General features: G+C 46.6%; 1 protein-coding gene across 11 annotated transcripts in view; it reads right to left on the reverse strand.

The window, feature by feature from the left end:
* The window catches only part of MACROD1 (mono-ADP ribosylhydrolase 1), a 202,398-nt gene that overhangs the window by 95,412 nt on the left and 79,159 nt on the right, over window positions 1–27,827 (reverse strand). The window lies entirely within an intron of this gene.

Genomic DNA, 27,827 nt, shown 5'->3' on the forward strand with positions numbered 1-27,827 from the left:
AGCGCATAAACTCTCCCTGCCAGCAAGAGGGAATAATCCAGGATTCTGCCCACCTCCACCTCTCCTTGGGGAAGGCTGCCAACCTTCCCACCCACACCTCTTAAATAGCTAAATATTGAAGATAATGTAGGAGAGAGGGGCCACGAGCAAGTAGAAACTCTTAGAAATCTTCACATGGAAATGTACAGGTAGTCCTCAACTTGCGGCCAAAATGGAGTCCAAAGCTTCCGTTGCTAAGCGAGGCAGTTAAGTGAGGTCTGCCCCACTTTACGGCCTTTCTTGCTGCGGCTGTTAAGTGAATCGGTGGTTAAGTTAGGAATACGGTCGGGAAGTGGATCTGGCTTCCCTGTTGGAGGTCGGCAAAAGGGGATCACGCAACTCCGGGACGCTGAGACTGTCACCAATACGAGCTGTTGCCGAGTGTTTGGGTTTTGATCATGTGACCATGGGGAATGCTGTGACGGCCGTTAAGTGTGAAAAACGGTCATAATAAGTTCACTTTTTTTCAGTGCTATTCTAACTTCGAACGGTCACAAAACGAGCTCTCGAAACTCGAGGGCTACCTGTGGGAAAATCTTGGGCGTGGAAATGTATTTATTTGTTATTGAAACACCCGGGGGTGGGTCAAGAAGCAACAGGTGGAAACGTACCAAAGAAAGAAGCAACCGAGAACTAAGGAGAAATTTCCTGACGGTGAGAAGAACTAGTATTCATTGGTCGCCTCCATCACTGGAGGCTCGGACAACCCTTTGTCTGAAGTGGTATAATAGATCTCCTGCCTGAGCAAGGGGGGTTGGACTAGATGACCTCCAAAGGTCCCTTTCCAAGCCTGTTATTTGTTTTGTTTTCTGAGGTTTTCGCGGGTATTTGTATGTGGATCTTTGGTTATTCGGGTTTTCTTCTGCGTAAAATTGGAAGTATTTTGGCGACGTTTCGACGAAATCTCATTCATCATCTTCAGGCTTGTGTCTTCGGCTTTGTGCTTTTTGGAGTAATGTGAGCTTGCAGCTGTTTTTTCTTTTAACTGCTAGTGGGAGTGTGGCTTGACTGGGTGGGGGCTTGGCTGTGTTCTGATTGGGTGGGGGGTGTTCTCATTGGTAGGGGTTTGGCTAATCAGAACACAGCCAACCCCCACCAATCAGAACACAGACAAGCCCCCACCCAATCAAGTCACACCCCCACTAGCAGTTAAAAGGAAGAAGCAGCTGCAAGCTCATATTACTCCGAGAATCACAAAGCGCGCGCACACACACATATATATTTATAAATAAAGCAATAATGCACCTTACTTTGTTTAATTAGTGTTCTGTCAAGCGGAGGGATATTTCGAAGATGAGCCCGGCGGGATCCCTTGCCAGGCCTGGTCCCGGGCAGGCAGGCGGGCAGGCAGAAGCGATTGGCAGCAACATTTCAATTAAACTGACAGCCTCCCCTTGAGGAGTTTGTATGTGTGTGTGAGAGAGAATGTTGATTGTCAGGCAATTAGGCCATTCTAGGCACAAGGGGAGGCTTACTGGTGTGGATAAGTGCAACGAGGTGCCCAGGTTAAGCTATCAGAGGGCTATGGGAAACATTGGTACCCCAACACCTGGAGGGCCGCCATTTTCCTTTCTAACGCTTCCACTAGGTGCATTCTCCTTGCTTTAATGCCCACCCAGCCTTCTGCAGCTGTGCAAGGATCCTCCCTCCTATCGTACCACTGGGGAGGAAGGACGGTGTTAGGCTGGCCCAGGGGTCACCAACCTTGGCAACTTTAAACCTGGTGGACTCCAACTCCCAGAATTCCCCAGCCTTAAACCTGGTGGTCTCCAACTCCCATAATTCCCCAGCCTTAAACCTGGTGGACTCCAACTCCCAGAATTCCCCAGCCTTAAACCTGGTGGACTCCAACTCCCAGAATTCCCCAGCCTTAAACCTGGTGGACTCCAACTCCCAGAATTCCCCGGCCTTAAACCTGGTGGACTCCAACTCCCAGAATTCCCCGGGCTTAAACCTGGTGGACTCCAACTCCCAGAATTCCCCAGGGCTGGGGAATTCTGGGAGTTGGAGTCCACCAGGTTTAAAGTTGCCAAGGTTGGAGACCCCTGGGCTAGAGAATTCTGCCCCCGCTCAGAGCACGGACCCAGCCGAAGCTTGGCATGTGCTTTCCTTCTACCCCCACCCCACCCCACACCCCCTCACCCCTCCAACTCAGCCCTCCCCCCTGCGGCCCATCCCTCTTGGCCCGGGGGGGGGGAGGGAATGATGTGGTCCCGCCAAGGCTGGGGATAATTGTTTGTTTCACTTGAGCTGTTTTGTGGCCGGGCGAGGGTGAGCCTTGTAATGAGTATGGATTTGCCAGTAAATAAGTCCCGTTGCTCTTCAGCTCTGTAATAAATGAATTTGCAGTAATCTGCCGATCCAGCAGGGTAATTGCTAGCTGTCAGCCCAAATTGATGTGGCCAGCCCTGACTCCGGCTGCGCCGCGGTGCCCTTCCTTCACGCTTGCGGTTCTCGCCTCGCCCCACCTCCCTGCACACCAGGGGATGCTCCCTGTTTCCTGACAACCCCCCCCCCCGCAAAGCACCCATGGTGGGGTGGGGTGGGGAGAGGAGACTCAGATCGTGTCCTGGGCTCCTGGCCATCCCGAAAGCAGACCGGGCCTAACGTGGATGGCACAAGCTTCCGGGACGGGAAGAGAAACGTCGACAAGGAAAAACAAAGGACTAGCAAAATGGAATTTCGGGGTTTGGGCTTCGCCACCCACCTCTCCTTGCCGAGGAGGGTGAACCCAAAGCAAGGAAAAATTTTGCTGTTTCAGGGTGCGAAGGGAAGCAAGTGGGGGGGGTGTTTAAGAGTCCACCAGAGACGCTGTATTTTGGTTAAAGGTGCCACTTCCAAGATTTATTTAAAGATTTAAAGGTTAGAGAGGCACCAGGTGAGCACAATCGTTAATTCTTAGGAAGGCCAGAAGCCGATCTGGGCTGGAGGGAGCCCTTGCCTTTTAAATCTTTCCTCCTTCCTTAACCCCAGGAGTCTAGAAAACAGGGCAAGAAATGAATTTTTAAAAAGACCCCAAAACCCATCGCCACTACTGCCCCTTGGTGTCACATCTGTCATCCGCATCTGGAAAGCATCCCTGGAAAGCATCGGTTTAAATGTCCCCCTTGGGATCGGCAATGGTGACAACCCCTTGCAGTGTTCCTCAGAGAAAACCCACTTCTGTCTAATTTTGGTTAAGTTGCCCAGTTGAAACCCCGTTTTAAACCATACATTAACTGCAATGTATGGTAACACGCGCCAGGAGGCTGGGATTGAGGTCTGGATGTCACACTATGCCATGTTTATCGAGCAGCCTTCGCTGAAGGGGTTGGCACAATGCTGTGTAAGCCATGGTTTACTGCAACGGCCCCCAGCCTTTCTGGCACCAGGGATCGGTTTTGTGGAAGGCAATTTTTCCATGGACCAGGGGGGTTGGCTGGGGGATGGTTCCACGTGCAAACTAGATCCCGCGTAGGCCAGACAAGGTTTCACTTGCTCGCCTGCTGCTTGTGTGGCCTGGTTCCCCACAGAAGCTGGGGAACCCGGGGTTTACTGTCCTTCTAACCCTGCTCCCTTCTCAGATGGGCTAACGTGGCAGCCCCAGCTGAGCAGAAGAAATGGCAGGTTCTTCATCTCACTTTTATTTGTCCTCAAAATTGCTATTGATCCGGGTGTTCATTTGATCCCTGCTCAGTCGTTTCTTTCTCTTCTGATCAGAGAAAGAAAAAAAAAATGATGTCAGCTTAAACGGAAATCTTTGCCAGCGTTAAACGTGGGACTGTGGGCTGAACAACTGGCTGGCTGGTGACGAAAAAGACCTGGGTTTAGATCCCGACTTCATTGGGGGTTGGGAAGGAGGTGGGGAGGCCAGATCTTGGCTCATGCTAGACCTAATAACCTACCTTGCAGGGTTGTTGAGAAGATGGGAGGGAGGGAAGGAGGGTGGCTGTGGGTGAGCTTGCCACTCAACCCAATCTTGAAGGATCAAGCCACCGATTCTCTTTAGAACCCCTGTTTGGATCGGCAACCCACAATGCCTAACTTCTAACTAGGTTCCTGCGTATTCCTTGGAGTAGCAAAGAGGAGTGACAAGCAAGTATTGGGAGTGCATAACACCAGGCATGTCACAGGATGTCTGAAGTGGTATAGACTCTCCTGCTTAAGCAGGGGGTTGGACTAGATGACCTCCAAGGTCCCTTCCAACTCTAATGGTGGTGGTGATGATGATGATGAAATTACAAAAGTGCATCTCACTTATTTTAGCCATGTCCTGGAGGGTGGGGAATTCACTGGAGAAAGCCATTACAGGTAGTCTCCGACTTACAACAGTTGCTTTAGTGACCATTCAAAGTTACAAAAGGCACTAAAGAAATGGACGTACGACTTCCTGGTCCCAGAAATTCAGATGCTTGGCAATTGACTTGTGTTTATAACGGTTGTAGGGTCCTGGAGTCTTTGTGATCTCCTTTGGCGACAAGAAACAAGAATTGGGATGCCACTTTACAGCCGTGGGACTCACTTAACAACTGCACTGATTCACTTAACCATGGTGGCAAAATAGCAATGGCACTTAGACGTATATACCGCTTCACAGGGCTTTACAGTCCTCTCTAAGCGGTTTACAGAGTCAGCCTCTTGCCCCACAACAATCTGGCTCCTCGTTTGACCTCGGAAGGACGCAAGGCTGAGTCAACCTTGAGCCGGTCAGGATCGAACTCCTGGCAGCGGGCAGAGTTCGCCTGCAATACTGCAGTTCTAACCACCAAGCCGCCACAAATATCGTGGGGCAAAATTCACTTCAACAACAGTCTCGCTTAGCAGCAGAAATATCGGCCTCCATTGTGGTCGTAAGTCAAAGACTCCCTGTATGTTGGGAGGAGTTAGTGGTAAAAGGAAACCAGTCTGGCCAAAAAGAGGCCATCAAAGATGACACCGGTCAGAGGGTGGTAGAACAACTCAAAGAAGCAGCTCAAGGCAGGAAGAGATGGAGAGACCCGGCCCAGAGAATCGCCAAGAGTTGGACTCGGCTGAAGGCATAACGTTCATCATCATCGTCACCTTCTAACCGCTGCTCCGCATTGCCTCCCCCACACCCCCAAACCCGGAAGAGGTCTGTTCAGTGCTCGGTTCCCCTCCCCCTCCTTCTCCCTCTCCGGCTGGCCTTCTCACCTAGGCAAACAAGCCTGATCTCCTTTCCCGGCACGAGGCCAAAAGACCCCAGCTGTTTAGGTCCATAACTCATTTTCACATCAATATCCTGGATAAGAGGCTTTTTATTCTCCCAGGAAGTGGCCGGCTGTGACTTTCCCACCCTTCGCCCCTGTAATTCAGAAGCCGGTCTGTTCGCTACCATCAGCAACAGGCACTGAAGAATAGAATAGAATAAGGAATAGAATAGAATAGAATAGAATAGAATAGAATAGAATAGAATAGAATAGAATAGAATAAATATTGGAAGGAATAGAATAGAATAGAATGGAATAGAATAAGGAATAGAATGGAATAGAATAGAATAGAATATAGAATAGAAATAGAATAGAATAGAAGAATAGAATAGAATAGAATAGAACACAATTTGGAAGGGACCTTGGAGGTCGTCTAGTCCAACCCCCTGCATAGGCAGGAAATGTTCCAACACTGGAAGTTTTTAAGAAGAGATTGGATAGCCATTTGTCTGAAACGGTGTCAGGTTTCCTGCCCTATTTCAGACAAATGGTTACCCAATCTCTTCTTAAAATCTTCCAGTGTTGGAAGATTTACTTCTGGTGGCAAGCAGTTCCACTGGTTAATTGTTCTCCCTGTCAGGAAATTCCTCCTTAGTTCTAGGTTGCTTCTCTCCTTGATGAGTTTCCCTCCGATGCTTCTTGTCCTGCCTTCAGGGGCTTTGGAGAATAGCTTGACTCCCTCTTCTTTGGGGCAGCCCCTGAGTTGAAAGCTCCTTGTTTTGGGGTGCCAGCATCCCAACCGGGCACTGCATTCATACAGCATCCCCTGCTCTACCCGTGCTTGACCCCATGCAAAAGGGGCCCGGTTTTGAACTACCACGCCAGCAAATGGACAACCCCAAATAGGATTCGCACCTCTCACGGCCTTTGCCAGGATTCACTCGATAAAGCACCTGAATATCGATCATGTGACCGTGCAAGGGTCATACACATGAAAAATGTCACTAAGTCACTTATTTTAGTGCTGTTGCAACTTCAAACGGTCACTAAACAAGCTGTTGTAAGTCGGGGACCAACTATATATGAATACAGGCAGTCCTCCACTTATAACCTGGGGAAGGCAGGCTCCCTTTACAAGCGTGTTGCTAACTTAACAAGTGTAGTGGTTCACAGGACAACCGTGACAAGAAATTTCGTAAAACAAGGCAAAATCCGTTTAGCGACAATGTCTCTGAGCAATTTGGGGCTCGGTTGTGGTCGTAAGTCGAGGACTGCCTGTAATGGTATTTGGGGGGTTCCAAAATTGAGGTGTAGACAGCCGATGTTCATATCCATCTGAGCATATTTTTACAGAAAGTTAAATATTGGAAGGGGACAGACTCAGCTCAGCTAAGTGAGAAAGGGAGAGAAATTCAGCAACGTAAACAAGAGGAAGCGAGAGAAGCCGAAATCCGTGTGGATGGAGAAGCACATTAAAAATGCTCCCCGAGGGAACTTGCAATTAATCCTAAAGACTGCCCAGGACGAGAGATTTCGCCCTCGGCGTCTTCAAATGCAGGATTTCTTCCCGTCTCTTACTCCATCTATAAATTATGAGGTGCATTAACTCCCGGGCACAGCGCACTGAATTAAGCACTTTTGAGGTCGGACGGTATTTCCATCTCCTGGCCTAAAGCAGCAGATTCCTAAACGAGGCGACATTTAAAAAAAATGTGTGGACTTCAACTCCCAGAATCCCCCAGCCAGCATGCACTGGCCTAGAGCGACAAGGTTTTGCAGCTGCTTTACGCAAAGGCGCACTAGAAACAAAACGCACACGTCCTGGGCTTATATGGAGGCTGCTGCGGTCCTGACAATTGTATGGACAAGGCTGAATGTTCAAGAAGTTGTGGGAGCTTCGTCCCTGGAAGCTTTCAAGAAGAGACTAGGTGATGAATCTGTGATGACCTGGGGCGTGGCACAAAGGCAACACAGTCACATAAGTAAGAAAAGTCCCTTTAATACCTCCAACTTTGCCCCCAACGTCCAGGTTACCTTCGGCTGGAGAAAAACCTCTCCCAGGAACAGTTTTTAAGTGGACTTCAAAGGCCAACAAAACATACACAGTTGGGAAGCAGCCAGGAACCCAGATAAGCCTCGACAATAAAAGATAACTCACGATTTGCTTCCAACAAGTTGCTGTGCGCAAACTCCCTTTTTAAACACTGTGTTCCCACCTGCAGGTAATGAAGGGAATCAGGGCCCTTTCCTCCCCCGTAAGCCATGCAACTCATGTTGCTCCATTCTCCGTTCCTTCCTGCGTGCCGTAGGATGAAGCGGGGGTGGGCCTAGGTCTTCCTCTGAACCCCCTCTCCCTTGTTCTACCTCTCCCCTGCTCTGCCCAATCAGGCTTTGCCCTTCCCCAGTTTCTTCCACAGCCAACGGAGCCACACTCCCACTCCCTGTCAGCTGTTCGGCTTCCCCCTCCAAGTCACAGGGTCATGACACCATCTGTCAGAAATGGTGTAGGGTCTCCTGCTTGGGTGGGGGGGCTGGACTAGATGACCTATAAGGTCCCTTCCAACTCTGTTAATCTGTTATCTGTTAACCCCTGGATGACAGCACTTAAAACTCTTTGAAATGCAAGGGATCATTAAATAAGCATCTTCTAGCCAAAAAATTAAGGCAATCTGGCACATAGAACTGAGAAGTCCAAGTAAACAGGTGGCCCTTGATTCACAGCAGTTCGTTCAGTGACCGTTCAAAGTTGCAACAGCACTGGGGGGAAAAAGTGGCTTACGATCGTTTTTACAATTATGACCGTTGTAGCATCTCCATGGTCACGTGATCAGAGTTCAGCCGCTTAGCAACTGACTCGTGTTTATGATGGTTGCAGCGTTCCAGGGTCGTGCGATCCCCTTTTGCAATCTTCTGACTGACAAAGTCAGTGGAGGAAGCCAGATTCATGTAAGGTCCATGTTTGACTAGCTTAACAACTGCAGTGATTCACTTAACAATGGTGGGCAGAAAGGTGGTGAAATGGGGCAAAAACTCACTTAACAACTGTCTGGCTTAGCAACAGACATTTTGGGCTCAGTTGCAGTTGTTAAGTCGAGGACTGCCTGTACTACGGCACTTATTTTTGGGGGGAGGGAGAGAGAAACAGGGAGAGAGAGAAAGAGGAGGTAGAGAGAAAGGGACAGAGAGAGAGGGAGAGGGAGGGAAAGAAGGAGGGAGGGAGAGAGAGAAAAGAGAGAGAGTGAGAGAGAGGAAGAGGGAGGGAGGGAGAGAAAGAGGGAGGGAGGGAGGGAGGGACAGGGAGAGAAACAGGGAGGGAGAGAAAGGGACAGGGAGGGAGGGAGGGAGAGAGAGGGAGAGAAAGAGGGAGGGAGGGAAAGAAAGGGACAGAAAGAGAGAATGAGAGGAAGAGGGAGGGAGGGGGGAGGGAGGGAGAGAAAGGGACAGAAAAGAGAGAGTGAGAGGGGAAGAGGGAGGGAGACAGAGAAAGAGGGAGAGAGAAAGAGGGGGAGAGAAAGAGGAGGTAGAGAGAGAGGGAGAGGGAGGGAAAGGAGGAGGGAGGGAGAGGAGACAAAGAGAGAGAGAGTGAGAGACGAAGAGGGAGGGGGGAGAGAAGAGGGGGAGAAAGAGAGGGAGTGGCAGAGGGAGGGAGGGAGAGAAAGAGGGAGGGAGAGAAAGGGACAGGGAGGGAGGGAGGGAGAGAGAGGAAGAGGAAGGGAGGGAAAGAAAGGGACAGAAAGAGAGAGAGTGAGAGAGGAAGAGGGAGGGAGACAGAGAAAGAGGGAGAGAGAGCCACTGTGCTATAAATTTTATGCAACCCAAGTCTTTGAATGGTGGACTCGAAAGCAAGTCCCCAAGGACGTTGCACGCAGAGGCAGGATTAGCATCCTTCAGGAAAATTGAGATGAATCTATGGTATTGTTAAGGTTTCCTTCGATGGGGTAGTTGTTCTGCTGCCAAAACAGAGCAGTGAGGAGCGGAGATGTCATTTCTCCATCGGTTCTTTATTGTCTTTTTTTCCCTTTCTTATTTAACCACAAACATGCATTAAAGAGGGAATGATGAAATGGCTGCATGCCACGACTTACAAACCATTTGTTTAATGGTCACTGGAAATTACAACAGTGCTGAAAAATAAAATGACCGGTCCTCGCATTTAGGGCTGTTGCCAGCTTCCCAACAGTCAGAGGCTCATATTCCCTTCATGGCTTGGGGGTGGGCTTCAAATGTTCATTAGAACCCCACAAAGCCGCAACCATTCTCCTGATCCACTCATAATAATCCTTGAGGTCAAGCAGGTATCCTGAAGAAACCCCCCCCCCCCCATAGAACAGCTCCGTCTCTTAAGAGTGTGGTGCAAATGAAAAGAGAAAAGAGAATATTTTTTTGATTGGCACAGAAGGAAAGCGGTGATTGGACAAAGGAAAGGAAAGAGGAAGGAAAGCAAAGGAAAAAAGAAAAAAGGAAAGGAAAGGAAAGGGAAAGAGGGAAAAGAAAGGAAAGGAAAGGAAAGGAAAGGAAAGGAAAGGAAAGGAAAGGAAAGGAAAGGAAAGGAAAGGAAAGGAAAGGAAAGAAAGGAAAGGAAAGGAAAGAAAGAGGAAAGAAAAGGAAAAGGAAGGGGAAAGGAAAAGAAAGGAAAGGAAAGGGGAAGGGGAAGAGGAAAGGAAAAGGAAAGGAAAGAAAAGGAAAGGAAAGGAAAGAGGGGAGGAAGGAGGAAGGGATAGAGGAAGGAAAGGAAAGGAAAGGGAGGGAGGGATGAAAGGGAAGGAAGGGACGGAGGGGAGGGAAAGGAAAGTGGGAGGGAGGGAGGGAGGGAGGGAGGGAGAATCTATTTAGTCAGAATACTGCCCTACTGACACAGCCAATAAAAACCAGGTCATGTTTATACTACCAACACATCTATAAACACAACTGCCTTAGGATAAGGCGTGCCTGTGCGTATTTCTCTGTCCCAGCCAGCCAACGCTAATTGTACAGCGAAAACAGCCAGAAACAGTTCTTAATAATATTCCCATTTCCCCGCAGTGGGGAACGTGTGTGTGTGTGTGTGTGTGTGTGTGTGTGTGTGTGCGCGTGTGTGCATATTCCTGCGCAGGCATTCTGCACTCACCCGCCCACCCACCCGATGTAGCTGTTTGCCAATACTTCCTTCGGCAGGAGCCCTGCAACAAAAACCCTGCTAATATTAATGATAATAATAATAGTGAAAGGAAAATTTATACTTCCCATTAACCTCCTGCGTGTAGAGGAAGCTGACTGACACAGCCAGGGCGATTACCAAAATGACATTTTGATCTGATTACATTCACCGGCTTGGCACGTCTAGGGAACTTAATCAGGCAGTTAAAAGCGAGGAGTGGAGGGGGGAGAAAAACCCCATAGGAAAAAAAATGGGGGGGTTGGGTTTGCAGAGAGAGAGAGAGGGAGGGAGGGAGAGAGAGAAAGGGGGAGGGAGGGAGAAGGAGAGAGGAAGAGACAGAGAGGGAGAGGAGAGAGAGGGGGGGAGAGAGGGAGGAGGGTGGAAGAACCCCATATGCTTCTTTCTTAAGAATAATTGCACCATCGGATGAGGACGCGGAGCGTTGAGGGAGGGAGGTGAACTTATTTCAGCGCCTTAGTAACTTTGAGTGGTCACTAACCAGGCTGTTGTAAGTCAAGGACTACTTGTAAAATAAGCACAGTTGGAAGACCCCGAGGAGGCTAGGATAGCTCAGCTGCCTCGTGCAGGACCAGGGGGGCCCCTACGGTCAAAAGCATCAGAGGAGCAGGCTGCCATTTTGACTTTTTTGACCTACTCCTTGCAAAAACCCGGGAGTCAAACCGCCTGCCCCATCTGGAGTCACGTAACCTGCTCTAGCAGACAAACTGATAAGCGGGAAAGCCGCCGCTTGCCACCTGTTTTTTGCCCCGGCTGCCCCCCCGCCGATGAGTTTCGGATCGCCTTGCCAACCGCCGACTGGGATCTGTGCAAACTTGTCAAGGTGCCAAGATGGGATGGGGAGGCTCGTGCCCCGGGTGAAAAGGAACGATGCAATCTCAGGGGGTGGAATGCGGCGCCTTCTCAAACGGCCTGTGCAAAACATGTTTCGTGTGTTTGGGGCAGTGAGGATCCGTAAACATCCTTTTTATTTTACCATGTAGGTGAGCCAGTCAGTCCTTTAAAATGGAAGGGGAGGGGAGGGGAGGGGTGGGGAGGAGAGGGGAGGGGAGGGGAGGAGAGGAGAGGAGAGGAGAGGAGAGAAGAGAGAGAGAAGAGAAGAGAAGAGAAGAGAAGAGAAGAGAAGAATGGAATAGCATAGCACAGCATAGCATAGAACAGAATAGAAAACAGAATAGAACAGAACAGAACAGAACAGAACAGAACAGAATAGAATAGAATAGAATAGAATAGAATAGAATAGAATAGAATAGAATGCAGAATAGCATAGCATAGCATAGAATAGAATAGAATAGAATAGAATGCAGAATAGCATAGCATAGCATAGCATAGCATAGCATAGCATAGCATAGAATAGAATAGAATAGAATAGAATAGAATAGAATAGAATAGAATAGAATAGAATAGAATAGCATATCATAGCATATCATAGCATAGCATAGCATAGCATAGCATAGAATAGAATAGCATAGAATAGAATAGAATAGAATAGAATAGAATAGCATATCATAGCATAGCATAGAATAGAATAGCATAGCATAGAATAGAATAGAATAGAATAGAATAGAATAGAATAGAATAGAATAGCATATCATAGCATAGAATAGAATAGCATAGAATAGAATAGAATAGAATGCAGAATAGCATAGCATAGCATAGCATAGCATAGCATAGCATAGCATAGAATAGAATAGAATAGAATAGAATAGAATAGAATAGAATAGAATAGCATATCATAGCATATCATAGCATAGCATAGCATAGAATAGAATAGCATAGAATAGAATAGAATAGAATAGAATAGAATAGAATAGAATAGCATATCATAGCATATCATAGCATAGCATAGCATAGAATAGAATAGCATAGAATAGAATAGAATAGAATAGAATAGAATAGAATAGAATAGCATATCATAGCATATCATAGCATAGCATAGCATAGAATAGAATAGCATAGAATAGAATAGAATAGAATAGAATAGAATAGCATAGCATAGCATAGAATAGAATAGCATAGAATAGAATAGAATAGAATGCAGAATAGCATAGCATAGCATAGCATAGCATAGAATAGAATAGAAAGCAGAATAGAATAGAATAGAATAGAATAGAATAGAATAGAATAGAATAGCAGAATAGAATAGAATAGAATAGAATAGAATAGAATAGAATAGAATAGAAGACCTCCAAGGTCCCTTCCAACTCTATTGACTACGGATCGGTCGATTGAAATGGTACAGGGTCTCCTGCTTGAGGAGGGGGTTGGACTAGAAGACCTCCGAGGTCCCTTCCAGCTCTATTCTGACTTTCTGGATGAGCAGGAAAAAGCCTCAAGCTAACAACGGTTGGTCCAGTTGCCATGGTTCAACCTTTTAGCCCCCTTTGTTGGGTGAGTGAGAGTCTTCATCGACACCTTACAACTGGTCCTCGCACTTACAACTCTGCAACATCCCCGTGGTCACAGATCCAAACTCAGGCGACTTGGCCTGTATTTATGACGGTTGCAACATCCCGGACTCATGGGGTCACTATTGACAACTTCCCCAGCAGGGAAGCCAATGGGGGGAAATTGGATTTGCTTAATGACTGTGCGATTCCCTTAACAACAGTGACAAAAAAGATCGTAAAATCCGGCATGACTGACTTAACTGTTTTGCTCAATGGTGGAAATTCCGCTCCCCGTTGTGGTCGTAAGTCGGGGACTACCCATGATCCATTTAGAAAGCATAATGGGGTTGAAACACGCCAGCCAAAGCCAAAGAAAGCATTTTAAAACCGAAAGGGTAACAATAAAGTACTCAAATAAACAGCCGGGGCTAAAGAAGCAGTTGAACTGTAAATTTTTACAGACAATATAACAACTTTTGGCTACATTCAAAGAGGCAGATTAATTCTGGCCAGCTCACAGCTACTGGACATTAAGTAAATCTGTTTGACCTGGAAAGGAAGTGAATAAAGGGGTAATTGTGCCCCCTTGATAATGTGAACAATCCAATAACAGGTGTTTGCGGTTTTTCTACCACCCTTTTTACCGCCAGGGTAAAATCTTGAAAAAGAGGGGATTTTCCTTGCATCGAGAACAGCTGTCGATGGGCGCATTAAAACAAGCTCAACTTAATGCTCTCCTAAATTTAGAAGTGGTTAAATAGATAAATCAGACTTGGGGGGAAAAAAAACACCTTTTGGAAAGAGATGACAAATCTCACGACTTTTCTCTAGCCCAGCCTGGCCCCCATTTTAAACTATCCATCATTGTTCGGTAACCCATTATCAATAACGTGTCCCAGGAGAGGCCGTAATTCTGCCATTTGGGCTGAACTGAACTTCTCCGAGCTCATTCAAAATTATCCATCAGTTTGATAGTGATTCTGGCTGGGATGTTAAGCACTCTGTGCTGAGGCTTTAGCAAATGTCTTCTGCATTTTATAGCCTTAGTCGTTTATTATTATTATTATTATTATTCTTAAAAACTGTCCAGAGAGTCCTCTGCCTCACTGTGGTGTCAAAATACTTCCTGTAAATCGAAGTTTAGGGACTATGTGAGGTTTGTACAAATAATCCTCGACTTATGACCAGTTGCTAAGTTATGATGGACGTCCCCGGGGATGCTTATAACCTGGATCTGGAGTTCTGACACTCGGTCCCTCCTTAGATCAGATGGCTGAATGTTGAGTGCTCAGCAACCGAATCTTGTTTATGGACTTCGGCAGCGTCCTGTAGACACGTGTTCATATTTTATGATTAGATTAGATTAGATTGGATTAGATTACATTAGATTACATTAGATTAACAGAGTTGGAAGGGACCTTGTAGGTCATCTAGTCCAACCCTCCACCCAAGCAGATGATTTGACTGAAAACCAGCATTTACGTCTGATTTTCAGCGAAACCGGCCCACTGCAAATTATTGGTCTGCTAATAACCAGGGGGTTCATTTAACGACTGCTGCAAAAAAGAGGTTATAAAATCATGCTATTGACGTAGGTGACCTGCTTTACAATTGTCACGAGTTAGGACTAGTGATGGGTGTCAACTCATAAAACATTCCTATGCCTGTTTTAGTAGTTGCCATAAAAAGGGGTGGGGTGGGGGAGGAAGGAAATCTGGAGGAGCAGTTCAACAGTTTGAAAGCGGAAGTCCATTCCAACCCTTCTCTTTAAAAGGTTGTAACTAAACTACCAGAGCGGTTGCCCTTGAATATATTTAATTGGAGAATGTGAATGATGACACCCAGCCCGTGAGCGTGCTCAATTGGAGAACCTGGTTTATGACACACCCAGGGGAGAGAGGGGGAAACGGGGTCACATTGGACTGTCAATGACATAGTCCAGAGTTGGCTTCATACAGGACAGCGCCAGTATGTCGCCTCTAATGAATCCTTTGAAGCTTTTTGAAGTTTGGCTCGAGAATCATGATTTCATTAGAGCGATTGCTGGAATCCTGATAAAGGGCAGGCTTCGTTATGGTCATAACTCAAGGTGTGAGTTTACCTGTAGGTGTGAGTTCCACCAGGGAATAGACGAATGAGGGAAGAGGACTTTTCTTGGCTCATTCATGAACCTTCTACTCGCCTTTTCATACAGGTGGTCCTTGACTTACAACTGCAACTGAGCTCAGGATTTATGTTGCTAAGGGAATTTTTTTTTTTACAATTTTTCTCGCTACCGTTGTTAGAATAGAATATAGAATAACAGAGTTGGAAGGGACCCTGGAGGCCTTCTAGTCCAACCCCCTGCCTAGGCAGGAAACCCTACACCGATTCAGACCAATGGTTATCCAACCTCTTCTTTAAAACTTCCCGTGTTGGAGCCTTCACAACTTCTGGAGGAAACCCCTACAGTTGTGAAGTTAGTCTCACGGTTGTTAAGTGAATCTGGCTTCCCCCTTGATTTTGCGTGTCAGAAGGTCGCTAAAGGGGATCGCAAGATCCCGGAGATGCTACGACCATCATAAATATGAATTAGTTGTCAAGCATCCGAATGGGCCGCAATGCTCATAACTGCGAAAAACGGTCCTGTCGCTTTTTTCGGTGCCTTTGCAACTTCGAACGGTCACTAAACAAACTGCTGTAAGTCGAGGAATACCTGTAATTGTTCTGCAGTTGCAAGCCACCCAGAGTTGGCTTCTCAGTGTGAGGGGACTGCGTCTAAATTTAATCCATCCATCAGATAAATAAATTGCAAAGAGCTGGAAAAGAGGGCTAGGACCTGGGGCTACTTTTCATTTCCAGCTCCCCAAAGTTGGGGGGAAATTTTTATTTTGGAACTTCCTTGTAGGTTGCAGAGCGTGTGGCCTGCCTGGCTTCTCGTTTGTTATCGCTGAGAAAGGGCAGCATGAATGCTCCACCTCAGCCTTTCTGGGCAGGGGGGAAGAGAGAATAGGAAATAAATCAGAGGCAGGGAATCTCTTTTTGCCTGTAGAACTCCAAGGCCAGTTGTGGTCAGTGGATGGTCAGCCAATGGAACCACCGGGCCTTGAGAGGCAGGGATACTCCTCCTCCTCCTCCTCCTACTACTACTACTACTACTACTACCCTTCAAAAAGACCTTGACTCTGTGTCGGAATGGTCAAACAAGTGGCAATTTCAAACCTCAACAAACAAATGTCTTACATATCGGCAAAAAAATAAATAAATCAGAAAATAAAATACAAGCTGAATGGACATGATCTTGTAGATGACCCCCACTTTGTCAAGGACCACTCTAACGATCTAAGTGCTAGGGCTCACTGTTAACAACATAGCCAAAAAGGCATTAAGAGTTGTTAACCTAATCCTGCCTAGCTTTTTCTCCGGTAATATTATACTGCTAACTAGAGCGTACAAAACATTTGCTAGACCAATTCTCGAATACAGCTCATCTGTCTGGAACCCACACTGCATATCGGACATTAATACTATCAAGAGTGTCCAGAGATATTTCACGAGAAGAGTCCTCCACTCCTCCGCTCATAACAGAATACCTTATACTACCAGACTTGAAATTTTAGGCTTAGATAACCTAGAAGTATGCCAACTTCGGTCCAGCCTAAGTGTAGTACATAAATGTCCTACCTGTCAGTGACTACTTCAGCTTCAACCTCAACAACACACGAGCACACAATAGATCCAAACTCAAAGTAAACTGCACAAAACTTGATTGCAGGAAATACGACTTCAGCAACAGAGTGGTCAATGCCTGGAACACTCTACCCGACTCTGTAGTTTCTTCACAAAACCCTCAAAACTTTAACCTCAGACTGTCTACTGTTGACCTCACCCCATCCTAGGAGGTCTGTAAGGGGGCGTGTATAATAAACACACCAACGTGCCTACTGTCCCTGTCTTAATATTCCCTTTTATTCTTACCCATTTCATGTATTAATAATCATGTTTATACTTACATCTGTTATCTAATACATGCTTGACAAAATAAAAAAATAAAAAATAAAGATAACAGAGGAGGACACCAAGAGCTGTGCCAGAAACACACATTATTTGTGGGGTTGAGAACTATTCCTTTGTGAGCTTCAGAATGTTTGAAGGCTGTTTCTCCTTTAGGGTCATCCTCGACGTACAGCCACAATTGTGCCCAACATTTCTGTTGCTAAGTGAGACGGTGTTCTGCCCCCTTTTACGAGCTTTCTTGCCAGAGTTAAGGGGATCGCTCAGGTTGTGAAGTTAGTCACGCGGTCGTTAAGTGAATCTGGCTTCCCCCGTTGACTTTGCTGGCCAGGAGGTCACTAAAGGGGATCACGCGACTCCCAGGACAATGCAACCGTCATAAATATGAGTCAGTTGTCAAGCGTCTGAATTTTGATCCCAGGGGATGCGGCAAAGGTCGCGTGAAAAACTGTCGTAAGTCACTTTTTTCAGTGCCGTTGGAACCCCGAACGGTCACTAAACAAATGGCTGTAATTCGAGAACTACCTGTATATAATAGCCCTTGCCTTCCATTTCACCGGGATTGGATAAATAGCTCAGGAGAAGTCTGAAGTCAGGGAAAAAAAGGGGGTATAATTCTGCACCTTGGACTAACCCAACCTGTGCTAGTTGGAGGGGGGGCTCGTAGGACGCAATGGGCTGCCCCCCTTGTTGCATGCAATAGCACCCTAAAGCTGTCGAGCCCCATTGACTTTCGCTCAGAAAGAAAAGCAGCCCAGGTTCGAATCCCAGAAGGGTATGGCCAGCTGATGAGAGCTAAATAGCTTGAAAGCGATCTAGCTTGAAATAGATCTAGTCTCCCTGTATTTTTGTTGTTGCTGTTAAAACATAAACTGAACACACACAAAAATAGTTTGTTGTGAAAGCGACTGCTTGCAAAGGCCCCTGGATTGGGGCTGAAAGGTGAAAACGGAAGCACTATGCTCCGTCCCATAATTGGGTAGACCAGGTTGCCCTGACAGACTGGTCCCACCAGAGACAAAACACCCAGAAAGAAAGAGGGGTGGGAGGGGAAAGTATGTGAGGTCATGGGGCAGAATCTGAACGCTGGGCCCAGTGGACGATGGGAACCAAATCTTGGCTCCCTGTTGTGTTCTTTTCCTTGCAGAATCTTCCGTTCTGTAGCTGGAGAAACGAAGGAAGCCGAGTGTGCCTGTCACAAGGGGATCAATTAACCATTGTTTTTCAAAAAGGCGGCAGCTGTTAAAAGTTGTTTATATTTCAAACCCTTGCAAGGTTTCCCCACCTTGCCATCCAGCCTCCTAGCCGGGATGACAGCTCTCTGGATCCCTTGCAGACTAGACGCTTGCGTTCACACGTGGCAGGCCAGGGTAGTTTTAATTGAGGTTAAGCATCCTGGGCAAACCTAGTTTGTGAGCGAATCTCCATCAAATTATGCTGCAGAAGCCAGGAGTCGGCAGGCTGGGGAGAGGTTTGCGTCATTGGTCTCGATGGATTCATGGCTGGCAAATCACTGTTTGGCTTTTTATTCGGCTCGTATTTTTGTTGTCGTGCATCACCAGCTGCCCCAGAGTTGCATTTGTGATAGCAGTCTTCCAATATCTCAGGGGCTGCCCCAAAGAAGAGGGGATCAAGCTATTCGCCGAAGCCCCTGAAGGCAGGACAAGAAGCAACGGATGGAAACTCTCATCAAGGAGAGAAGCAAGCTGGAACTAAGGAGAAATTTCTTGATAGTGGGAATAATGAACCAGTGGGACCGAAGTTGTGGGTGCTCCAACACTGGAGGGTTTTAAGAAGAGATTGGGCAACCATTTGTCTGGAATGAGATAGGGTCTCCTGCTCGAGCAAAGGGTTGGGCTGGAAGACCTCCAAGGTCCCTTCCAACGCTGTTATTCTGTTATTTGCCAGAAGGGCGTCTGTATGCATTGATTAAAGATGTATATGCAGGGGTGTCCAAGTGAAGACTTTGTGTTCTGTGTTATCCATTAGGGAACCTCACCACCGTTCTAAAGAGATGCCTAAGAGAACAGGATTTGAAAGGGGTAGGTGAGTGGGCGATTAAAAGTACGCATGGATGCTTTGGGTTTGTCTTTTAGTGCTCTCCTGCGGCTTGGCACAGAACGGCACCCCTGCTGTGACAGGTGTGCGTGAGCCTCCCAAATCTATTCACTCGTTGAAACGTTATCTCGTATCTGAACCGCGTATACATCCTCGCTTCTATGGCTTTGTTCCTGGCGTGCGCCCAAACCACCCTGCATCTGCAATCTCCACCTGTCCAAATCCTACACCCCTGTTATCAGTGTACAGATGTGCTTATGTTACCACCAGGGTACAGATGTGCGTGAAAAGAAAGGCATGGAAAATGCAGCGGAGCCTGGTGCATTTTCCTCGAAGAGAAGCGTATTTTTCACAAGGTTTTTTTTCCTCTCCACACGTGGCTGTTTCCTTTTTCTTTTCTTTTTTTAATCTCCTAGGGATTTTTATATACTAGGATGTCTACATTGGGGGACACCATTTCCTCTCAGGTATGCATCCAGAAAAAGGGCGCTGTAAAAATCAAACCCTGATGATCTCCTGGATTGTTTTGGTTTGTTTTTTCCACGTTGAAAATGCTGGTTGTGTTGGCGTGCCTTAAAAACCAAATAAATCCCTCCGCCGTTTTTAATCCAGCCGGTCAGAAAGCCTCACGAAACTATGGCCCTATTTACAACCCAACCGCAGGCAGTCCCCATCCTTTGGTTCAGCGACTGTCGTAAATATTAACAGCACTAAAAAAAAAAAAAAAAGATGGCTTATAAACGGTCTGTCGCAGCTGTGCTCAAACTTTGGGCCTTTTATGACATTGAATTGGGTCATATGCGATCGTCGCTGCCAACCCTGCCAGCAAAGACAATGGGGGGAGAAAGCTGGGCACCCCACAACAACAACCCTGTAAGGGAGGCCGAGATAGTTCAAAGACTTCTCTTGGGTAGGTCTGCACTGGGCTAGGCATGAGAAGGTTTAAAACCCGTCTTCTCGCTCTTGGCAAGTCCTGGAGGCGATTGATCGATTGACACAGGGCAGGGGGGTGTGTGTGTCTCCGGGATCTCTCATTTGGGCACCCCCTCCTCTTGCACCAGCCCCCAAATCTCATTCCGTATAACGACGTCTCCCTTGTACCAGGCCATTTGCGAGACCGCCGTTCTGCGTGACAGAGAGCCGATTTCCTTCCCCTTTCCAGAGAAGCTACCAGCTCCCTGCCTTGAATGGTAAACAGGCAGCGTCAAGAGACTCTGTGTGTGTGTGTGTGTGTGTGTGTGTGTGTGTGTGTGTGTGTGTGTGTGTGTGCATGCGTGCAGCTGGTGGAATCTGAAACACCTCGCTTGCAAAGCAAAGGCCTCTGGTTGAGAGGGGGTTGGGAAACGGCAATCTATTAGACTTCCATCCTTTCCTTCCTAAGGTGGCATTAGAAACAGGATGGAGGGGGGAAAAACCCACAACACACAGGTGGAAAGCCTGCAGGGTTACCAACAGCATGGAGCAAGTCCCTTCCCAGGTTTTTTTCTCCCCCCCAACGAGATGGTCCTCAACAGGCCAAGCCAGAGACCCCGCGAGGAGGAGGAGGAGGAGGAGGAGGAGGAGAAGGTGACGATGAGGATGGCGGAAACGGGGGTTTCAGGTGCCGAGGCAGCCAGGGGTGCTCAGAAGTCACCTCTACCAATTTGGAAGCCTCCAGAAATTAGAACGGGGCTGGGAAGGAAGCAGTGGTTGAGATGAAGCTGCGTGTGCATTTTCAGAGAGTGTCCAAGCTTGTATGTGTCATGCTGGGGTGGAACAGGATCAGCAGGGAAAATACATTGCAGGCAAAAGGGACGGCAATGACAACGTTGCCATGCTCCATTTCTAAGACGTTTTAAAAGAGGGATGCGCTCTTTCGTTTCCTCGTCTCAAAAGAGTGAAACAACAGAATACCAGAGTTGGAAGGGACCCTGGAGGTCTTCTAGTCCAACCCCCTGCTCAGGCAGCAGACCCTAGATACCATTCCAGACAAACGGTTGTCCAATCTCTTCTTCAAAGCCTCCAGTGATGGAGCACCCACAACTTCCAAAGGCAATTTGTTCCACTGGTTAATGTTTAGGAAATTTCTCCTTAGTTCTAGGCTGCTTCTCTCCTTGATCAGTTTCCATCGGTTGCTTCTTGGCCTGCTTTCTGATGCTTTGGATAATAGGTTGAGCCCCCTCTTCTTTGTAGCACCCCCTGAGGTATTGGAAGGCTGCTCCTTTAAGTCCTCTGGCTGCCAGAGCAGATCTGCCTTCCCCAAAAGTGGCTAATTTTTTGGCAACTTGATGAAGGAAGCAGAGAAACCAGGGGTGTAACTGGAAAAATTTGCAGAGAGCAGAATATAGATAAAATAACTATTAAGGGCATCAAATCCAACATCCCCAAGTGAAAGAGAAAATATTCCATATTTTGTTGGAATTGAACTACTGTAGCTAACCACCTACCTACTTACAACCGTTTGTTGAGTGACCTGTCATGCCCCTGTCGGGGTCTGAATCCGAGGAGGAAGACGAACAACTGACAGGGAGTGGGAGTGTGGCTCCGTTGGCTGTGGAGGAAACTAGGGAAGGGCAAAGTCTGGCTGGGCAGAGCAGGAGGGAGGAAGAACAAGGGAGAGGGAGTTCAGAGGAAGACCCAGGCCCACCCCCTCTTCATCCTAGGGCACGCAGGGAGCAACGGAGAAGGGAGCAACATGGGTCCCATGGCTTACGGGGGAGGAAAGGGCCCTGATTCCCTTCATTAGCCACAGCTGGGAAGAGAGTTTAAAAGACAGGCAAGCTGAGTGTGGTGTCGGCTGGAAGCAAACGTGAGTTTAACTTGTTTTGACTTTAGTTATCTGTGTTCCTGGCATCCTCCCAACCGTGTTGAGTTATTGCCATTTCTTCACATCTGGAATTCCTTCTCCTGCCCTGCCAGAATAATTACCTCATTTTGCCTTGATTGAACTTATAGTTACAGTTTTTGTTGACCACCTTTTGGACTTGATTCTCTGCAGCCAAAGGCTGTTCCTGGGAGAGCTTTTCTCCAACCCAGAAGGTAACCAGGACATTGGGGGCAAAGTTGGAGCGAATAAAGGGACTTCTGAGGATTATCTGACTGTGTTCCCTTTGTGCCAGCCTCTTTGGGTCATCACAGACCATTTGAAGTTACAACAGTGCTGAAAAAAGTAACCTATGACCGTTTTTCACACTTATGACTGTTGCAGCATCCCCACGGTCACGTGATCAAAATTCAGACGATTGGCAAACTGACTCATATTTATGACAGTTACATTGTCCCAGGGTCACGTGATCCCCTTTAGTTACCTTCTGACAAGCAAAGTCAATGGGGAAACCAGATTCACTTTACAACCATGGTTCTAACTTAACAACCACAGTGATTCACTTAACAACAGAAGCAAAAAAGGTTGTAAAAATGCGACAAAACTCACTTACCAATTTTCTTTCCTGGCAAATTTTGGGATCAATTGGTCATAAGTTGATGATTATGTGTATACACAACTCATGCCCTCAACAGGAAATGGGGTGTGCCATGTACCCCTCCATACATCTCAGGTGCAGGGGGTGGGTGGGTGAAGGGCAAGCTGCAAAGGTGGGTGAGCTGGTGGGTGCATGGCTAATGCATGGTTCATGAGCAGCTGGAATATGGCAGCGCCTGACAGCTGTGGAGGTCAAGGAAGGTGAAGAGCCCTCAGAGCAATGCTGTGAAATGGGGATGGTGATTTAATTGGAAGATACAGCCCAATTCACTGCACAGAGTTGCCTTCTGGGTGCAGGTACAGAAAAAGAACAGAATGACAGAGTTGGAAGGGACCTTGGATAGGTAGAGATAGGTAGAGATAGATAGATAGATAGATAGATAGATAGATAGATAGATAGATAGATAGATAGATAGATAGATAGATAGATAGATGACTGATAGAGTGAGAGATAGAGAGATAGATAGAAAGATAGATAGATGATAGATAGGTAGCTAGCTAGCTAGGTAGCTAGCTAGGTAGGTAGGCAGGCAGGCAGGCAGGCAGAGATAGATACCGATAGAAGTTAGATAGACAGATAATAAAGAGATACAAAGAATAGAAATACAGATATAGATAGATGATAGATAATAGAGATAAACAGAATATAGATAGAGATAAAGAGATGATAGAGAGAAATAGAATACACACACACACAGGTATGATAAAGATAAATAGAATATAGATAGATAGAGATAGAGATGATAAATACAATACAATACAATAAAATAATAAAAATAAAAATAAAAACTTGCATCTCTGCTTATCGAGGAGGTAACCGAAGCCGAACACTGAGGCATTTCGAAGCAGCAGCTCTTAAGAGTCTGTCCTGGCTTGCCTCTGTGGCCTTATCTGTCAAATACACTTGAAATCTAATCTGGAGATAGGAGGGGGAAACGATTTTCAGAGCCTGGCTTTGCATTTTGAGAGGGGACCTTTACAGATTCTGCATCCATCAGCCGGAGGGAATAAGGTCAGCGTGCCTGCCAACTCTGTGCGGCACATCAGAACGGCGCCGTGGTTCACGAGAGCGGTAAACAAGAGTGGTATCCAGGTCCCGCTCTCCTGGCACGGCAGGACGTGAGATGGAAACGAAATGAAACGCCAAACAGGAGGGAAGCGTCTCGGGCAACCTGCGACGCGGGTGCCAAATTGATCTGAATTGATCCGTGTCCCGGTTAGGCCGCAGGCAACCTTGGCATTGATAGACTCACTTGATTTATAAGCTACCATCTGGGGGCAGACGGAGTGGATCTTGAAACTGACCCCGTGCAGGCAGAAAAACAAACACAGAGAAGATAAGAAGGAAAAAAAATAAGAGGAAGAAACACATCGAACTTTAAAGGCCGGGTTTAAGAGGAGGATCGTGGGACAGCTTCCCAAGGTGGAGAATCTGGTGGCCAAGGTCACCTCTGTTATGGGTGCAGCTTCCTTGTCTGGGGCTTGAGATCATCAAGCAATGTTGTAAGTGTGATGGGACTTTCGTTCTGATGTTGACAGCACATGTCAAGGAGAGGAGGATTAGAATGTTGGCTTTCTTACCATCAACATGCATGAGTTTGATCCTCAGTGTTTCTCCTGAAAAGGGACACACTCTGTCTCTGGAACATAGGAAGGTGGCTTGACGTTCTCCAGATAGTTTGCTCTTGCTCCATGGTTCTGCTGCAAAGAACCGTGAGGATTGTAGTCCCGCCGGCTACACTCAATTGGGGAAGGGGAACAATTGACCAAATAAGACATTAGCCACCCTGCTGCACAACTGGAAAGAAATTCTCCTTTGCTTTCATTCATCTGTCCAAGGATGGGTGGAACATCTTGGTATTGTAATGGCGGGTTTTTGGCCATCATGGAAAATCAGCCTGCAGGCACCGATTTGACTCCCAAAGTTGAGCAGAATAACAGGATAATAGAATTGGGAAGGACCTTGGAGGTCTTTAAGTCCAACCACCTGTTCAAGCAGGAGAACCTTTCAGACAAATGGCTGTTCAGATTCTTTTTAAAAAACCTCCAGTGTTGGAGCATCCACAACTTCTGGAGGCACGTTGTTCCTCTGGTTAATTGTTCTCACTATCAGGAAATTCCTCCTTAGTTCTAGGTTGCTTCTGTCCTTGATAAGCTTCCATCCGTTGCTTCTTTTCCTGCCTTTGGGTGCTTTGGAGAATAAGTTGACCCCCCTCTTCTTTGTAGCAGCCCCTCAAATATTGGAAGACTGTTATCGTGTCACTCCTGGTCCTTCTTTGCATTGAACTAGACATATCCCTGCAACCGTTCTTCATATGTCTTAGCCTCCAGTCCCCTCATCATCTTGGTTGCTCTTCTCTGCACTCTTTGTAGAACCTCAACATCTTTTTCACATTGTGGTGACCGAAACTGGGTGCGGTATTCCAAGTATGGTCTCACCGAGCCATTATAAAGTAGCACTGACACTTCACATTGTCGTGATTCTACTCCTCCGTTTTATCCCTCTGAGTTAGTATCAGTGGTGTGCTGGCAAGGAGTGAAGCCAAAATAATTCTTGAGCCTAGAAATCTACAAACTGTCCTCCGGCTGGATGGCTCAGAGACTCCCAACTATTTCCACTTCTCAAAGCAACAGGAATTTAATAGGGTAGCAGGAAGGACAGAAGATTAATAGGTGGGCATTCCCAGCTGGATCAAGACAGCAGTCAGCCATGTAAGCCAGCAATGTAAGTAAGATGGATAGCTCGGAAAGGATGCTGAGAATCCGTTCTGCGATTCACAACTGTTTACACTGAGAATTAAGGAGAGGGTTGAGCTAGGAAGAGGTGGGGAGGGGTAACCGTGTTGTGGAGTGTCTCGTATCTCATTAGTTTGGGGTGAAACATCAGGGCTCCATACAGGGAGAAAGCACTAGACTCAGCTAGGGTAGTCACTACTCACCCAAATGAAGCTTGTTTGGTGCCTGCCCTGTGATTTTTTCCCCCCATGATCAGCTGAAGCCATTCTTCTCTTTTGCCCCTATGCCCGCCAAGATTTCCCCTATCCCAATGCATTGGACAAGGGCATGGAACATGCTGGCCAAGGAATTCTGGGAGTTGGAGTCCACCCCTCTTATAGCATGTTGGCTGGGGAATTCTGGGAGTCAAGCCACCTTAACGTTGCCAAGTTTGAAAACACTGGCACAGGGTCCCTGGCCTCAGATTCACACAGGTGATGGGCCTTGTAATTCTGGTTTAGGAGGTAGGTTTAAATCCTGGAAGCATTTGGCATTTCCCATGATATAGGACTGGAGATATTTTGCTATTTGTTTACTTGGTCCCCGTCTTATTGTTTGGGTCTGACATAATCCTGTGCGGGGATTTCCCCCCCCCCCCTAAAATGAAATGAGGGGTGGGAGAAGGAATAGCAACCAGGCTGCTGTAAAGAGAGGTAAAAAGAGATTAAGGATGAAATGTAGACCGTGCCGGCAAGCTCATTAAGAGAATCAAAATAATTGGCATGAGACAGGAAGGCAGAGATTTCTGCTGAAGAGAACATCAGGAGAAACGTACTCGATGCTACCAACAATTTGATCACTTATTTTGGGCAGCATTTGGGCAACATCTTTTTCTCCGGCCCTTGAAACTCATTCCAAACACCACTATTTAACATAACAGAGTTGGGAGGGACCTTGGAGGTCTTCTAGTCCAACCCTCTGCTCAAGCAGGAGACCCTATACCATTTCAGAAAAATGGCTGTCCAATCTCCTCTTGAAAACTTTCAGCGATGGAGCATCCACAACTTCTAGTGGCAAGCCGTTCCACTGGTTAATTGTTCTCGCTGTCAGGAAATTGGTTCTCTCCTTGATTAATTTCCATCTATTACTTCTTGTCTTGCCTTCAGGTGCTTTGGGGGGGTAGTTTGGCCCCTGCTTCTTCGTGGCAGCCCCTCAAATAGTGGAAGACTGCCCTGTAGCCCCGAAAAACATCTAACTGTATACAGGTGGCCCTCAAGTTACGACTACAATTAGGACCAGAATTTCCATGGCTAAGCAAGGCAGACGTTAAGTGAGTTGTGGCCAGTTTTGCAACTTTTCATGTCATGGTTGTTAAGTGAATCGTGCAGACATTAAACAAGTCTGGCTTCCCTCATTAACTTTGCTTGCTGGAAGCCAGCTGGGAAGGTCACAAATGGTGGATCACATGACACCCACCCACCCCCAAACCGGGTTACTACAACAGTATAAGGACAGTTGTTAAGTTGCTTTTTCAAGCAAATTCGAACGGTTGCTAAACGAACGGTTTGAAAACCGAGGACCCGCTGTGTAGAAAAGCTCTTTTCTGTGCACAGCCCTGAAAGACAGCAGCCATAAATAAGAGGCAAGGATGCGCAGAGTGTAGAAACGCCTGCGTTTGCACACAAATTGCAAGGCTCTGCGGGTGTGTGGGTGTGTATATGCATTAGTGGGATTGAGATAGCTGCCAACGATAAAAAGAAATTGGTGAAGAAGACTTAATACGATTAAGATGCTTCTGTTCCTTCGTATGCAGTTCCTTTCCCCGTAGGTAGAGATGATTTCAATCCTTGCTAGTTTTTAGTCAACAAGCAACACTAGTTTTGCTCCAGTGTGCATTTAAGGAGGATTAGCTCGGTTTGATGAGCACCAATGAGGTTCATAAACGCTTCTTAATAGTACCGTATTGCTTGGAAGGTTACCACTGTTTCCATAAGACAAAATCTGTTTTTGTCTTATGCGCTTGAATTCTTTCTTCTTCTTCTTCTTTTTACTCACCCAGAGTTCAAATTATGAATACCATAATAATAAATATTCTTTGAATTACCGGTACTCCATGATTTTACAACAGGTCCTTGAATGATCATTCTATGGTAGAGCCTCCCCACCAAAGGAAGAAGTGGCTTAACAGTCATCACAGCCTGCCACAGTTAATGGGTAGGGATCCTTTATGTTCGTACGGACATCAATGCCATTCTGTATTTTATTTTGCAATTTCTTTGTTCTAGTCGATCAGATCCTAACTGTTATCATCTCAACAACCCCTTTGACCAGAGGTCTCAAAACCTGGCAACTGTAAGACTTGTGGACTTCAACTCCCAGAATTCTCTAGCCGGCATAATTCTGGGAGTTCCACAAGTCTTAACGTTGCCAAGTTTGGGGACCCCTGCCTTTGACAGATGAGCTTCAGCAAGTATTCAATTCAACATAAGTTAGCATAGCTGTACATTCTCCTGGTGGTTTACAAACCTGAGTACTTCTTATGCTTTCATCTATAATTATGCATCTTAGGTATCTATAAAGTACAGACTATTGATAGCAATTTTAGAGGCCTCTCCCAGGTTTTAATCCCTGGACTTCATAGTTTCATGTTATTAATTTTATTTTAACTTTATTCTATCAATAGGACTTTAAAAAAAACATTTACTTCCATTTTGGAGTGACTGTTATTACTGTTATGCTGGGTGACCACGGAAGTAAACAATAAGAACAACAAAATTAATATTACTGCCTTCAGAAGTTGTGGGTTCTCCAAACACAGGAGGCTTTTAAGAAGCGACTGGACAACATTTGTCCGAAATGGTATAGGGTGT

This window comes from Notechis scutatus, chromosome 14 (genome assembly GCF_049901735.1).
Source record: "Notechis scutatus isolate UNSWTSFEM ecotype Mainland chromosome 14, rNotScu1.2, whole genome shotgun sequence".
Taxonomy (NCBI): Eukaryota; Metazoa; Chordata; class Lepidosauria; order Squamata; family Elapidae; genus Notechis; species Notechis scutatus.